Here is a 13,509-nt window from a genome sequence, read left to right as displayed (position 1 = left end):
TGCCGCATGAGCGACAAAGTTTGGGCTGCCCAGCATAGACAAGGCAGCCATGGCTTCCCCCAATAGCAAAGCTGGAAGGAGGATGGAGGATGGCTCCCTTAACCATCCGCCTTGAGCGTGACCTTGACCTGGCATTTGCTGGTCCAAATCCCGAAGGCGTCTTTAACCTTGGTGCAGTCCCCAACCTTGTCGACGTACCTGGCGAGGAAGGTGAGCACATCGGCGACAGGGATGTGAGGGTTGTAGTGATGCACAGTCACCACACGGTCCCATTGCAACGGCAGAGCAAAGAGTGGCTCCACCATGAGAATTCTCATCTGTGGCTGGTATCTCTTCTCTTTGGACACCTTCAGGAACAAGACGCAGGCAGCAACATTCTTGAAGGTCACATTGAAGTATACAGCGTCGGGGAAGTCCTGCAGGCAGTAGATCTCCATACGACTCCAAAAGGATTCGCTTAATAAAAAAGGCATGATCCATGGGTGTTCCTCCTTCACTGTCGTTCACCGCCACCCTAATCGCTATACAAACCCCCTGGTTTGGGGCTCGACTGGTTGCAGCCATCACTTCTTCAGGTTCCCAATGTTAGGCACTGGAGCCTGCACATGCAGAAAACACTGATAAGAACAGATACTACACTTGATCTTAGCCAAAAGGCCGAGAAGCGATCCCACTTACATTTGTAGCAATCAGCTTATCTTGTAATGCAATAATCTCACCAAGAGTGTGCCCTGCTACAAGGTGTATTCGTCAAGCTTTTCACAGCTGTGAATGTCTGGCCTTGTTTGTGAAATGTGCTGTCATCACCCTGTTTCAGATGTGCATTTTTCTTAGTACGCTCCTTTCTCTGCCCCTTTTGCATCCACTCAGCCCCGGTTCATTCATCAACTTTCTAAAACACTTCACATGATGAATGCATTGCTCGTCATTTGTTCTTGCATCTCCAGTTTTGTCTTTTCTGACTGATGTGCTAGCGGTATAGCTTTCTCCAGTGTCAAGTCGGGCTGTAACTGTAGCTTCTGGGACATTTCTTTATCAGTAATGCCGACCATGAGTCTGTCCCGGATATTTTCCTTTATCTTTTCTCCAAACTCGCATGTTTATGCTAATTCATTCAAGCTCCTGCTATACTCCTCTATTGATTCGCCCTCTTTTTGCACTCTTTAGTGAAATTTAGCTTTTTCATGAATGACAAAATATGCAGTCAGTTTCTCGAGCACTTTGTCAAAATCATTTTCCTCATCCGCCTCAAACGAGAATATTTTAATGACTTCCTCTGCCTCCTTCCCCAGCACATAAATTAATGTGCATGCCTGGACTTCACCAGGCTCTTTGTTCAGCTTGGTGGTAACCGTGTACTGGTGAAAGTGCTGCTTCCATTCAGGCCACTGCTCCGGGCGGCTGAAATCGAGGTTGTCCAGCGGGCTGAATTTCACCACGTTGCTGCACCCCTTTCTTTTGAACATTGGTATTCGAGTGTAGTTTGTCCTCCGCAAGTATTTACACTGACATTTACTTCTGACAATGCATTAGGGTCAGGTGATGTATAAGCTTGGAGAGTGCAGGACAGGGGTCTTGTAAGAAACAGTAAACTTTATTAACAGACTTCAGAGGAGATTACATGCTTGTTCCAAGAGCAAGGCTAAAAAGCTCTGCCCCTAAGATTCCCCGTGCTTAGGGCTGATTGGTCTATACAGTCACATTATCCCCATAAAAGTAAGAAATAGTTTAACTTACAGCCATTACATTCCTCCCCCTTTACTTTTGTTTTACCCTCTTATTTACAAAACATCTTAACCCACATTATATACAATTATGTACAGTTCATGCCATTATAAATGTAGTCTTTGATGAGGATTTCAGATTCAAGTAGAGTGACACAACTCTACAACTGGAGGTTCTTCCATTGGATCAACTTGCACAGGAACTGCAGCTTCATGGACATCCCTAGACACTGGCAGTTCAGAATTATTTACTTCAATATCTTATCTAGTTTGTTGACCTGGCACCACAGGTTTTGAAGTTTTGGCTTCAATTTCAGGTGGATTAATTGGTTATTGGAGGGTTTCTCGACTTCTGAGAGAACCCACGTGTTTCCTAACAATCCTGTTTTCCACTTTCACTTGATATAATAAAGGTCCCATTTCAGAGACAATTGTACCAGGAACCCATCTCGGTCCAGTTGCAAAATTTCGTACAAAAACTGTCTCTCCCACAGTAAACTCTCGACCTTTACACTGAAGGTCATGATTCACTTTCTGACTCCCCTGGTTTTTCTCAACTTTCCCTTTTGAATTAGGGAATACTGGACTCAATCTCATACAAGCTGGTGCTTCATCAACATTTCTGAAGGTCTTAAACCAGTGGTTGCATGAGGGGTTGTGCAGTAGCTGAACAGGAATCTTGAAATTCGTGTTTCTAATGTTCCCTCTGCCAGTTTCTTCATGCCCGTTTTAAAGGTTTGTGCTGCTCTTTCTGCTAACCCATTGGACAAGGGGTGATATGGTGCTGTTCTGACATGTTTAATCCCATTTAGGTTCACGAATCTTTGGAATTCAGTGCTAGTGAAAGCAGTACCATTGTCTGGCACAATAACTTCAGGTAAACCATGAACACTGAAACTCTGGTGCTGTTTTTCAATGGTTGCAGACGATGTAGGTAATCTCACTTCAAACACATCCATTCATCTGGAATGTGCGTCGATAATCACAAGAAACATGGTACCTAGAAATGGACCTACATAGTCTATATGTAGTTTAACCCAGGGTCAAACCAGGCCACCCCCACAGATGCAGTGGAGCTGAAATGGGCAACTTCTGCTATTGCTGGCACTGGAGACCGTGTTTAAGCATTTTTTCTATATCACTGTCTATATCTGGCCACCAGATATAACTTTGTGTGAGCATCTTCATTTTTGAAATACTAGGATACGCACTAGGGAGCTCTTCCAATAATGGTTCTCTTCCTTGCACAGGGATGATTCTTGCTCCCCATTACAAGTTACCAACTTGATAACTCAGTTTGTTTCTATGTACAAACAATGGTTTTAATTCTTCAGGAACTTGCGTATTTGACCATTCTTGTGATACTTGTTTGTGGACTGTTGCTAAAACTGGATCCCAATTCAATCCAAGTCTTTATCTGTCTCACGCAGACTGGTGAGGAGTCCAGGAAATTCAACACAAGTACTACCTCTTGAGGGACTGGTACGTGTGTTATACTATCTGGCAAAGGAAGACGACTGAGGGTGTCTGCGTGCACAAGTGGACCTCGTATGCTGACAAAATTAAAGCCCATCTTTGAATTCTAGCAGAGGCTATTGGTGGGATTGCCTTATCTTCACTAAACAATCCTTACAGTGGTTTGTGATCTGACGCTATGGTGAAGTGTCGATGGTGTAAATATTGATGGATCTTCTTTACTCTAAATACGATAGATAAGCCCTTTTTTTCAGCTTGTGAGTATCCTTTCTCAGCTGCAGAAAGGGTTCTGGATGCATAACCTATTGGTCTTTCAGATCCACCCTCCATCTTGTGTAACAATACTGCTCCCACTGTGTAGGGAGATGCATCACAAGTGAGTATCAATTCCTAAGATGGGTCATAGTGCACTAGCAGACACAACAAGTGTAGAAGTTTCTTGACTCTTGTGAAGGCATCCCCTTGCTATGCCTCCCAGCACTGGGGAAGGCATTGGTATTGTCGCTGGACCAGTAATCCAGAGACCCAGGGTAATGCTTTGGGAACCCAGGTTCAAATCCCACCAGTCAGATGATGGAATTTGAATTCAATAAAAATCTGGAATTAAAAGCCTAATGATGACCATGGAACCCACCTGGTTCACTAATGCCCTTTAAGGAAGGAAGCTCCTTACCTGGCCTGGCCTACGTGTGGCTCCAGACCTACAACAGGTTGACTCTGAAATGGCCTAGCAAGTCACTCAGTTGTAACAAAGTCACAATAAAGGAATGAAGGCAGACATCGATATAGGCACCAGAAACAAAAATGGCAATCATAGCCCTGTCGACCCTGCAAAGTCCTTTCTACCATCTGGAGGCTAGTGCCAAAATTGGGAGAGCTGTCTCACAGACTAGTCAAGCAACAGCCTGACATAGTCATTCTCATGGAATACCTTACAGATAATGTCCCAGACAACACCCACTGGCAGGACAGACCCAGCAGAGGTGGCAATGGCACAGTGGTATACAGTCAGGAGGGAGTTGTCCTGGGAGTCCTCAACATTGACTCCAGATCCCATGAAGTCTCATGGCATCAGGTTAAAAATGGACAAGGAAACCTCCTGCTGATTAGTAAGTACTGCCCTCTCTCAGCTGATGAATCAGTGCTCCTCCACGTTGAATACCGCTTGGAGGAAGCACTGAAGGTGGCAAGGGTGCAGAATGTACTCTGGGTGGGAACTTCAATGTCCTCAAGAGTGGCTCGGCAGCACCAATAGTGGCCAAGTCCTAAAGGACATAGCTGCTTGATTGGGTCTGCGGCAGGTGGTGATGGGAACCAACAAGAAGGAAAAACATACTTGACCTCATCCTCACCAATCTGTCCATGACAGTATCGGTAAGGGTGACCACCGCACAGTTGTTGTGGAAACAAAGTCCCACCTTCACATTGAGGATATCCCCCATCTCTCATTGCTAATTGGGATAGATTTGAACAGATCTAGCAACTCAAGACTGGACATCCATGAGGCACTGTAGGTCAGCAGCAAAATTTTACTCAAACACAATCTGTGACCTCATGGCCCAGCATATCCCCCACTTTACCATTACCACCAAGCCTGGGGATCAACCCTAGTTCAATAAAGAGTGCAGGAGGGTATGCCAGGAGCAGCACCAGGCATACCTAAAAATGAGGTGTCAACCCGGTAGAAGCTATAACACAGAACTATTTGTGTGCCAAACAGCATAAGCAGCTAGTGATAGGCAGGGCTAAATGATCCCACAACCAAAGGATCAGATCTAAGCTCTGCAGCCCTGCCATATCCAACTCACTGGAGGAGGAGACACCACAAATATCCCCATCTTCAATGACGGAGGAGCTGAGCACAGCAGTGCAAAAGATAAGGCTGAAGCATTCGCAACCATCTTCAGCCAGAAGTACCGAGTGGATGACCTAACTCGGCCTCCTCTGGAGGTCCCCAGCCTCACAGATGCCAGTCTTCAGCCAATTCAATTCACCCCAAGTGAAATCAAGAAACAGCTGAAGGCACTGGATACTGAAAAGGCTACAGGCCCTGACAATATCCCGGCAATGGTACTGAAGAATTGTGCTCCAGAACTTGCCATGCCCCTAGCCAAGTTGTTCCAGTACAGCTACAACACTGGCATCTACCCAGCAATGTTTAAAATTGTCCAGGTATGTCCTGTACACAAAAAGCAGGACAAATCCAAACCAGCCAATTACTGTCCCATCAGTCTACTCTCGAACATCAGTAAGGTAATGGAAGGGGTCATCAACAGTGCTATCAAGCAGCACTTGCTTAGCAATAACCTGCTCACTGACGCCCAGTTTTGGTTCCACCAGGGCCACTCAGCTTCTGACCTCATTACAGCCTTGGTTCAAACTTGGGCAAATGAGCTAAACTCCCGTGGTGAGGTGAGAGTGACTGCCCTTGACATCAAGGCAGCATTTGACTGAGTGTGGCATCAAGGAGCCCTAGCAAAACTGGAGTCAATGGGAATCAGGGAAAAACTCTATGCTGGTTGGAAGTCATACCTAGCACAAAGGAAGATGGTTATCTCAGCTCCAGAACATCATTGCAAGAGCTCTTCAAGGTAGTGTCCTAGGCCCAACCATCTTTAGCTGTTTCATCAATGACCTTCCTTCCATCATAAGGTCAGAAGCGATGATGTTCGCTGATGATTGCACAATGCTCAGCACCATTTGCGATTCCTCAGATATTGAAGTAATCCACGTCCAAATGAAGCAAGACCTGGAGAATATCCAAGCTTGGGCTGACAAGTGACAAGTAACATCTGCGCCACACAAGTGTCAGGCAATCCCCATCTTCAACAAGAGATAATCCAACCATCGCCCCTTGATGTTCAATGGCATTACCATCACTGAATCCCCCAATATCAACATCCTGGGGGTTACCATTGACCAGAAACAGAACTGGACTATCCATACAAATGCTGTGGCTACAACAGCAGGTCAAAGGCTAGGAATCGTGTGATGAATAACTCACTTCATGATTCCCCAAAGCCTGTCCATCATCTACAAGGCACAATTCAGGAATGTGATGGAATACTCCCCACTTGCCTGGATGAGTGCAGCTCCCACAAGACTTAAGAAGCTTGACACCATCCAGGGCAAAACAGCCAGCTTGATTGGCACCACATCCACAAACATTAACTCCCTCCACCACTGATGCACAGTAGCAGCAGTGTGTACCATCTACAAGATGCACTGCAGGAATTCACCAGGGATCTTTCGGCAGCACCTTCCAAACCCACGACCACTACCATCTAGAAGGACAAGGGCAGCAGATAGATGGGAACACCACCACCTGGAAGTTCCTCTCCAAGTCACTCACCATCCTGACATGGAAATATATCACCGTTCCTTCACTGTTGCTGGGTCAAAGGGTCAAACTTGTGGAACTCCCTTCCTAACAGCACTGTGGGTGTACCTACACCCCATGGACTGCAGCAGTTCAAGAAGGCAGTTCACCCCCACCTTCTCAAGGGTAACTAGGGATGGGCAACAAATGCTGGCCCAACTAGTGAAGCCCACATCCCATGAATGAATAAAAAAAAACTGTGGTTCTTATTCAATAGTAAATGTAAAGGGGCTGACAGTACAGATAGATTGGGCAAAAATCAGCCGTAATCATTTACCACACCTAAAACAGACTTGAGCTCCGTGACATTGGTAGGGGAGGGTGTTTCCTTGATCACCCTGGCTTTCTCCTCTAGTGGATGCAACCCTTGGGCATCCACTCAATGACCCAGATACGCAACTTCCTTTGCTTGGAAGGTGAGCTTATCTTTTTTTGAACAAACACAAGCCTCTAAAAGTCTCTTCAGAACCTCTTGCAGGTTTGCTTCATGCTCTGCTTCTGTGGATCCTGTAATTAGGAGGTTGTCCAGGCACACTATAACTTGGGGGAGTCCTTGTAGTAAGCTTTCCATGGTTCTCTGGAAAATTGCGCAGGCTGAGGACACACCGAAGTGTAGGCGTGTATATTGGTACAGGCCCTTGTGTGTGTTTATGGTGACAAAACTTCTTGATACATTGTCCAACTCGAGCTGTTGATATGCATAGCTCATGTCCACTTTAGTATAGGATCTTCCTCCTGCGAGTTTAGCATACACATCTTCAATCTTTGGGATTGGTAATTTGACCAATTTTGTAGCCTTGTTTATTGTTAATTTATAATCCCCATAGATGCAAATGGTTTGATCTGGCTTTAGCACAGGCACTATGGGTGCTACCCATTCTGAAAATTGGACTGGCTGTATTATCCTTAATTTCTCCAAATGACATAATTCCATATCAAACATTTCTCTCAAAGCATAAAGCACGGGGTGTTGCTTCAGGGATCCACATATATTTTAGCTTGTAGACCTTTGATTTTCCCCAACTCACCTCGGAATACTCTCATACCTTTTCAGCAACTCTGGAATTCTTCTTGTCCTAACCTGAAAAACTTCTGACCAGTTTAGTTTGATTTCCTTCAACCAATCATGGCCCAGAAAGCAAAGTCCTTCTCCTGTTATAATTATTGGCAGCTGAGCTGTCTGTTGCCTGTCGGATACAGGTACAGAGGTCATGCCTTTCACCTGTATTGCTTCTCCTGTATACATTTTTAACTGAGCAGTAGTTTTCTCCAAACTTAATGGCTGGGTGCCTTCTCGGAGATACTTAAAGATGTGTTCTCCTGCCATTGTGGCCGATGCTCCTGTGTCGACCTCCATGACCAGAGGTTTTCCATTTACTTGAAACGTAACAGTGATTGGTTCAGATTTCCTGGCCTTCAGGTTACATAGAGAATAAACGTCAGCCTCAGTAACTTCTGGCTCTTCTATATTGTGCACTTCATTTAACTTGACCTGATGTCTGAATGGCTACCTTGATTGAGTCTGCAATGTTTTACAACATGCCTATTTTTGTGGCAGTGGTGGTATTCTGCGTTTTTAAAATCTATAGATTTCGGGTGCATGATTTCCCCCACAACATTAACACTTTAACTTCTGGGTTACTCGTGAGCTGTATTATTTAGGTTTTTTTACCCAGTATTTCTTTTTATTTTTCTCATGGTAGGGACTCTGTCCCACTTCACTGTAGCCTCCCTGGTCTTCAGGCCATGCCCAGTGGCAGGTTCCCACCCTAGCTGCAAAAACAGTGCCATGCTGCTCACTCTGCAGAGCCTGCAAGGGTGGAAGAAGTAGTAAGAATGGAAGAAGAAGTCAGGAAGGGTGCAGAAGTAAGTCTGGAGGAAGAAGTGAGGCTGGAGAAAGGAGTCGGGAAGAGGGAGGGACTAAGGGTGGCAGAAGAGGTAAGGGTGGAGGAAGGAGTCAGGAAGGAGGAGGCACTATGTGGGGGGAGAATCTGGGGTGGTGGGAGGACTCGGGTGGGAAGGGATTCTGGGGGGGAAGGGGTTCCAAGGGGGGGAAGGGGTACAAATGGGGGAAGAGGTGAAAAGAGGGAAAGGTGTCCAGAGGGGGGGATGTGCAGTTGAATGTGCACATGAGGACTCAGATAGGTCCATGTCTGCCTCCTTGGGAGTGAACTGAGGGTGGGCGTGATATGGAGGCAGAGTGAGAGTGACTGAGGAAAGAGTGAGGCAGTAGGGTGGGAGGACGAGGGTTCAATGGCAGCAATTGAAGGGATGGCGAGGGTGGTTGGTGGGGACTCGGAGGCAGAGAGGGACCCTGAGGATGGGAAGGAGAAGGTCGGGGAGGTGAAGGTGGATGGGAGTGAGATTTTTGGGAAGGAAGGGAACGTACACGTTCATCTGGGCATCCCTGAAGGAAAAGGGTTGTGGCTGGTAGGGCACGGAGGAGGGGTGGAAGGTGATGCAAGCGGGGTGGTCGACTGTATTGGGCGAAAGGAAATAGGTGACTGGGGGAGGGGAAAAGACGAGGGAGCACGCAAAAAACTGAATCCAGACTATGCTGTCCAAATCGAAAGTGAAACAGAATTTGTGGTGGGCGAGCTCCGGTGCTGCATGGGATTGTGATCAGTGGGTGGACGGAGATGCAGGTCAGCTCAGATGGACAACTGAAAGTGAATCCCAGCAGGCAGCATTGAAAATGCTCAGGACATTGAGATGAGTGCAATAGAGGAAGGATCTGCATGCATGGGAGAGTGCCTGCACAAGGCTCCGAAAGGCCCTGCCACACACACACCTCCCTCCAGAATCACTTGTGGGCCAGCTGCTCCCTCTGCAGTGACAGAGGATGAGGTTGAGGGGATTACAGGCAAAGTAGACACGGAGGGAGAGGACAGCCTCTAAGAATCCTCAGTGGATGACCCAGGGTAACCAGTATTGCTCCTCTTCCCCTCTGGGTGCCTGGGGGCCCTGGCCTGACTCCTTGAGGGGAAGGAGCACCTAGAGGGACATTGAGGTGCCCCGTTTTCCTCTTGCGTTGCCAACGCAGGAACTCATCTATGACTAACATGATTGAATGCAGGTCTGCGCACATCTCTGCATTCCACTGGGCCAGGGTCTCCATGGCATCCGCCATCCTCCCCATGGAAACGTCCAAGCGCACACATGTGGGCACCACTGCATCAGAGAACAGACAGCCGCACTCCTCCAACTCACATGTCACTCTGTTGAGGGCTTTCAACAGCTCTGCATGATGTTACCCTGCCTTCTGCTGACTCTCCAGGATGAGTTGGAAGGCCAAATCCAGAGGCTCATCACCTAACTCAGGTCTCACAGATGCCTCCACCCCAGCAGTCCTCCCAGTGCCGGACAGCTCGGCTGAACCTGCCCCCCTCTGCTGTGGAGACATGTCCATGCAGTGACCACCAGATTATGAACCTGAGCCTGCTCCAGATCCAGGTTCCACCAAGGTGTGTGTCTCTGCACTGGAGGAGGATGTGGGTAAGCGCTGTGACGGGTCTTCCAGGTTACTTATTTCCAGCTCTTCACTGAAGGAGGTGTCCTCTTGGCTGCAGATGAGGACGTGGATGGAGCTGAGGGACTGACTGGCTGAGGGTGTCAGTCCCTTGGCAGAGCTCCCTGTGAACCAAAGTAGAGATAATTAGTGCATGATAACACCATCAAAGGTAGGAAAGAGCACTCACAGTTGCATTGAGGGAGGGATGATGTGGTGCAGGATCCTCAGGTGGGTGTTCACCACCAGCCTCACTGTCACCGCAGGCCAGGTCCACATCCTCACCAGTCAGCGCAGTGGCACACTCCTCAATGTGAATGAGGGGCCTAACGTGGGCCACTCCACCCCAAGTCTGGGACCTCTCCTGGCTGATGTGAGCCAGCTTCTCCTACATGGGCACAAATGGAGAGAGTGTGAGCATGACACATGGCACTGCGTGGAATGTTTGTAAGGTGAGCGAAACCATGGACTGGATGAGGACGCAAGCTCAAGAGGATATGAGCCTGATGGAAATGTGAGAGTGTGTGTGAGTTAGTTGTGTTGACCCTGAGGTGTGAGTTCCCTGTGGATGTGTGATGGAATTGTGAGTGTGTGAGCTGTGAGTGATGATGAGTGAGTTACCCTGGTGGTAGGGATGAAACCATTCATCCTGTAGCGGCACTGGGTGGCTGTCCTCTTTTGCAGGTCATTGGCGCTGACCACTGCCTGCCATGCTAGATTGGTGATACTGCTGCCTGTCCTGCGGCCAGAGCGGGGTAGAGGCGGACTTCCACAGTGTCTAAATGGCATTCCAGTGATGCACCATTAAACCCGGGGACTGCAGCCTTTTTGCGTTTTGTGGACATCTTCCCTGTAGTAGTCATGGGCTGGAAGCACTGAGATGTGTGAGCGCAGCTGGAATTTAAATATGGCGCACGGCGTCATGAAGCAGCAAGGCGATGGTGTGATGGGCAAATGAGAGTCCCGCCATGGAAACAGTGTGTTATGCAGAAGGCAGGATGCATAAGTAATGCTGCGTGTTTGGGACGATACAGCATGAAAACCAGCCATCGCAAACAATGAGTAAAAAGTCATTTTATCTGCCCGCCACCACACTTGGTGCAAATCTGGGATGATTCCGCTCTATATTTTATGGTGAGATAAGTCTCCCAATTAGAGGATAAGTACACAGTCTGGTCCAATATGGTGACTATAGGGCATATGCTGAACTGTAAGCTAGTTAAAAACAACACTATACGACCACTGCTGGTTAGGAAAGGCTGCCTGGGCATGAACATCCTTAAGTACACTGAATATGACGAAATGACTAGAACATGTGGAGTAATAGTATAGACAATCAATGACTATAGGCCACGAATCAAGGAGATCTTAAGAATGAAGCATCCTTGAGTATTCAGTGATGGTTTAGGACATGTTGAAGGAGATTACTGAATCAGGCTCAAAAGGCAGTAGATCTGGTCCAATATGTCCCATGACAGGTGGCAGCGGATTTAAGAAATAAGCTGAGGAAAACCCTTGATAGTCTGCTCAGGCAGGATATCGTCACTCCTGTAACAAAGCCAATCTCATAGTTCACATCAATCATGGAGTCTCCTCCACCAATTAGTTAAATAATTGTCCATCACCATTCATGAATGAATGTGACAGGACCGTAGAGTTTTGATCTAGTCCATTTGTTGTTGGATCTCTTAGCTCTAACTATAACATGTTTCTTTCACTGTTTAGCATGTACACAGTGTTGTAGCTTCAGCAGGTTGAAATCTTATCTTTAAGCATGCCTGGTGCTGCTCTGGGCTTGCACTCTTCATTGAACCAGGGTTGGTCTCCCAGCTTGATAGTAATGGTACAGGGAGGGATATGCCAGGCCATGAGGTTACAGATTGTGGCTGAAAACAGTTCTGCTGCTGTTGATGGCCCACAGCACCTCATGGATGCCCAGCTTTATGCTGCTATATCTGTTATGCATCTATCCCATTTAGCACAGTGGTAGTGCCCATTAACATTACGGAGGGTATCTATGAAGGAATGCAGCTATAAATATAAAGTTATAAGAGAGTCCAGCTATAAATAAGAAGTTATGAGTTTAAAATAGTGATTCTCCCATGAAGTAGGGATTAAAAATTATATTAAAATTAAAAAATTAAAAGCAGAGTTCATATTAGAAGCAGAGTTCATCTGCTGGACAAAAGAAAGAGGTTTAAAAAGTTTATAAACATGCTTAGGCGTGGTTATTGTGCGCTCAAGGACAACAACATCCTGTAGCATAGGATATGATACATCCTCTTCCACAAGGCAGTTCTGAAAAAACCGAAACTGGACTTTACATCACTTCAGCAAGGCATTGGTAAATTGTGAGACACTACAATCTAACAATGGACAGCCTCAAGGATGACCCAAAACATCTTGTTAACTGAATTCTGGAAACTGGGTGTTGCAAGGGAGTGACCACTATCTGCACTGCTCTTTATCCTGTTTGATTGAAGGATGTTTATGAAAAGCAAAGGGAGTTGTCCGACATGAGTGGGTATAAATATTGGAACTACACAGTAGGATTTTTAGATTTGTTGGATTGACTCCAGCTTCTCTCAAGGTAAAGGCAGCTGCCGTAGTATAAAAATGATAGTTCTCCCCCTAATTGAGATAGAGGTATTTTGCTAGACTCGGTAACTTTCAACTCAGAGATTTAAGGTAAATATTACTTTAAATATTGATGGATATCTTAAATAACTCTCTGTAACATTACTATGACTTGGGGCAGAATTTTCTGGGTGACGTGAGGGTGGTGGGCCCTGCACGTCAGCACTTAAAATGGCGCGCGGTGATGTCAGGCGAGTGTCCTGATGTCAGCGCGCGCCATTGCGATATTTAGTTGGGCGGGCACGCGATGAAGTGCGATGCGCATCCGTCATTAATTAAAGGGCTTGTTAAGGCCCTTAACTCAGCAATCGACGCCGATTTTGAGGCGCCCATGCGATCATCGGCTTAGCGTCCGGGCGCTGAGTTACTTTTTAACAAAACTCATCCACAGGCGGGATATGTGGGCTCAGTGGGGTTGTCAATGTTTTATGTGAAGTATTTATTGCAGCAAGTATTTTAAACTTGCCTGTGTGATCGGTAGCAGTTCAGATCGATTTCCAGCAGCTTTCTCTGTACTTTGAAACTTCAGCTCAGCACTCTGCAGTAATCTGTATCGGGCCTGCAGCTTTCTGAAGGCCTCCATTTAGCCTGGGGGTATGGGTTCTGACATCTCCACTGGAGTCAGCTCCTCTGAGGATGAAGGGAGGGCTGGAATTAGGAGGAGGCCAGGAGTGGACAATCAGCCTCCAGGGGAGCCACCTTTGGGAGGCCAGGCGCAGGCACAAGGGGGGCAGGGCCAAGAGGTTGCCCAAGGTGGAAGGCGCTGCAGAAGACGCCACTATCCT

At 46.9% G+C, this 13,509-nt stretch overlaps 1 pseudogene; it reads right to left on the bottom strand.

Moving 5' to 3' along the window:
* Positions 1-571: 571 nt before the first annotated feature.
* On the bottom strand, positions 572-669 carry LOC121282692 (annotated as a pseudogene).
* Between the last annotated feature and the right edge of the window lie 12,840 nt (positions 670-13,509).

Source organism: Carcharodon carcharias, chromosome 9 (assembly GCF_017639515.1).
Source record: "Carcharodon carcharias isolate sCarCar2 chromosome 9, sCarCar2.pri, whole genome shotgun sequence".
NCBI lineage: Eukaryota > Metazoa > Chordata > Chondrichthyes > Lamniformes > Lamnidae > Carcharodon > Carcharodon carcharias.
Note: the sequence above shows the minus strand (reverse complement) of the source record. Positions and strands in the feature narration are given on the sequence as shown.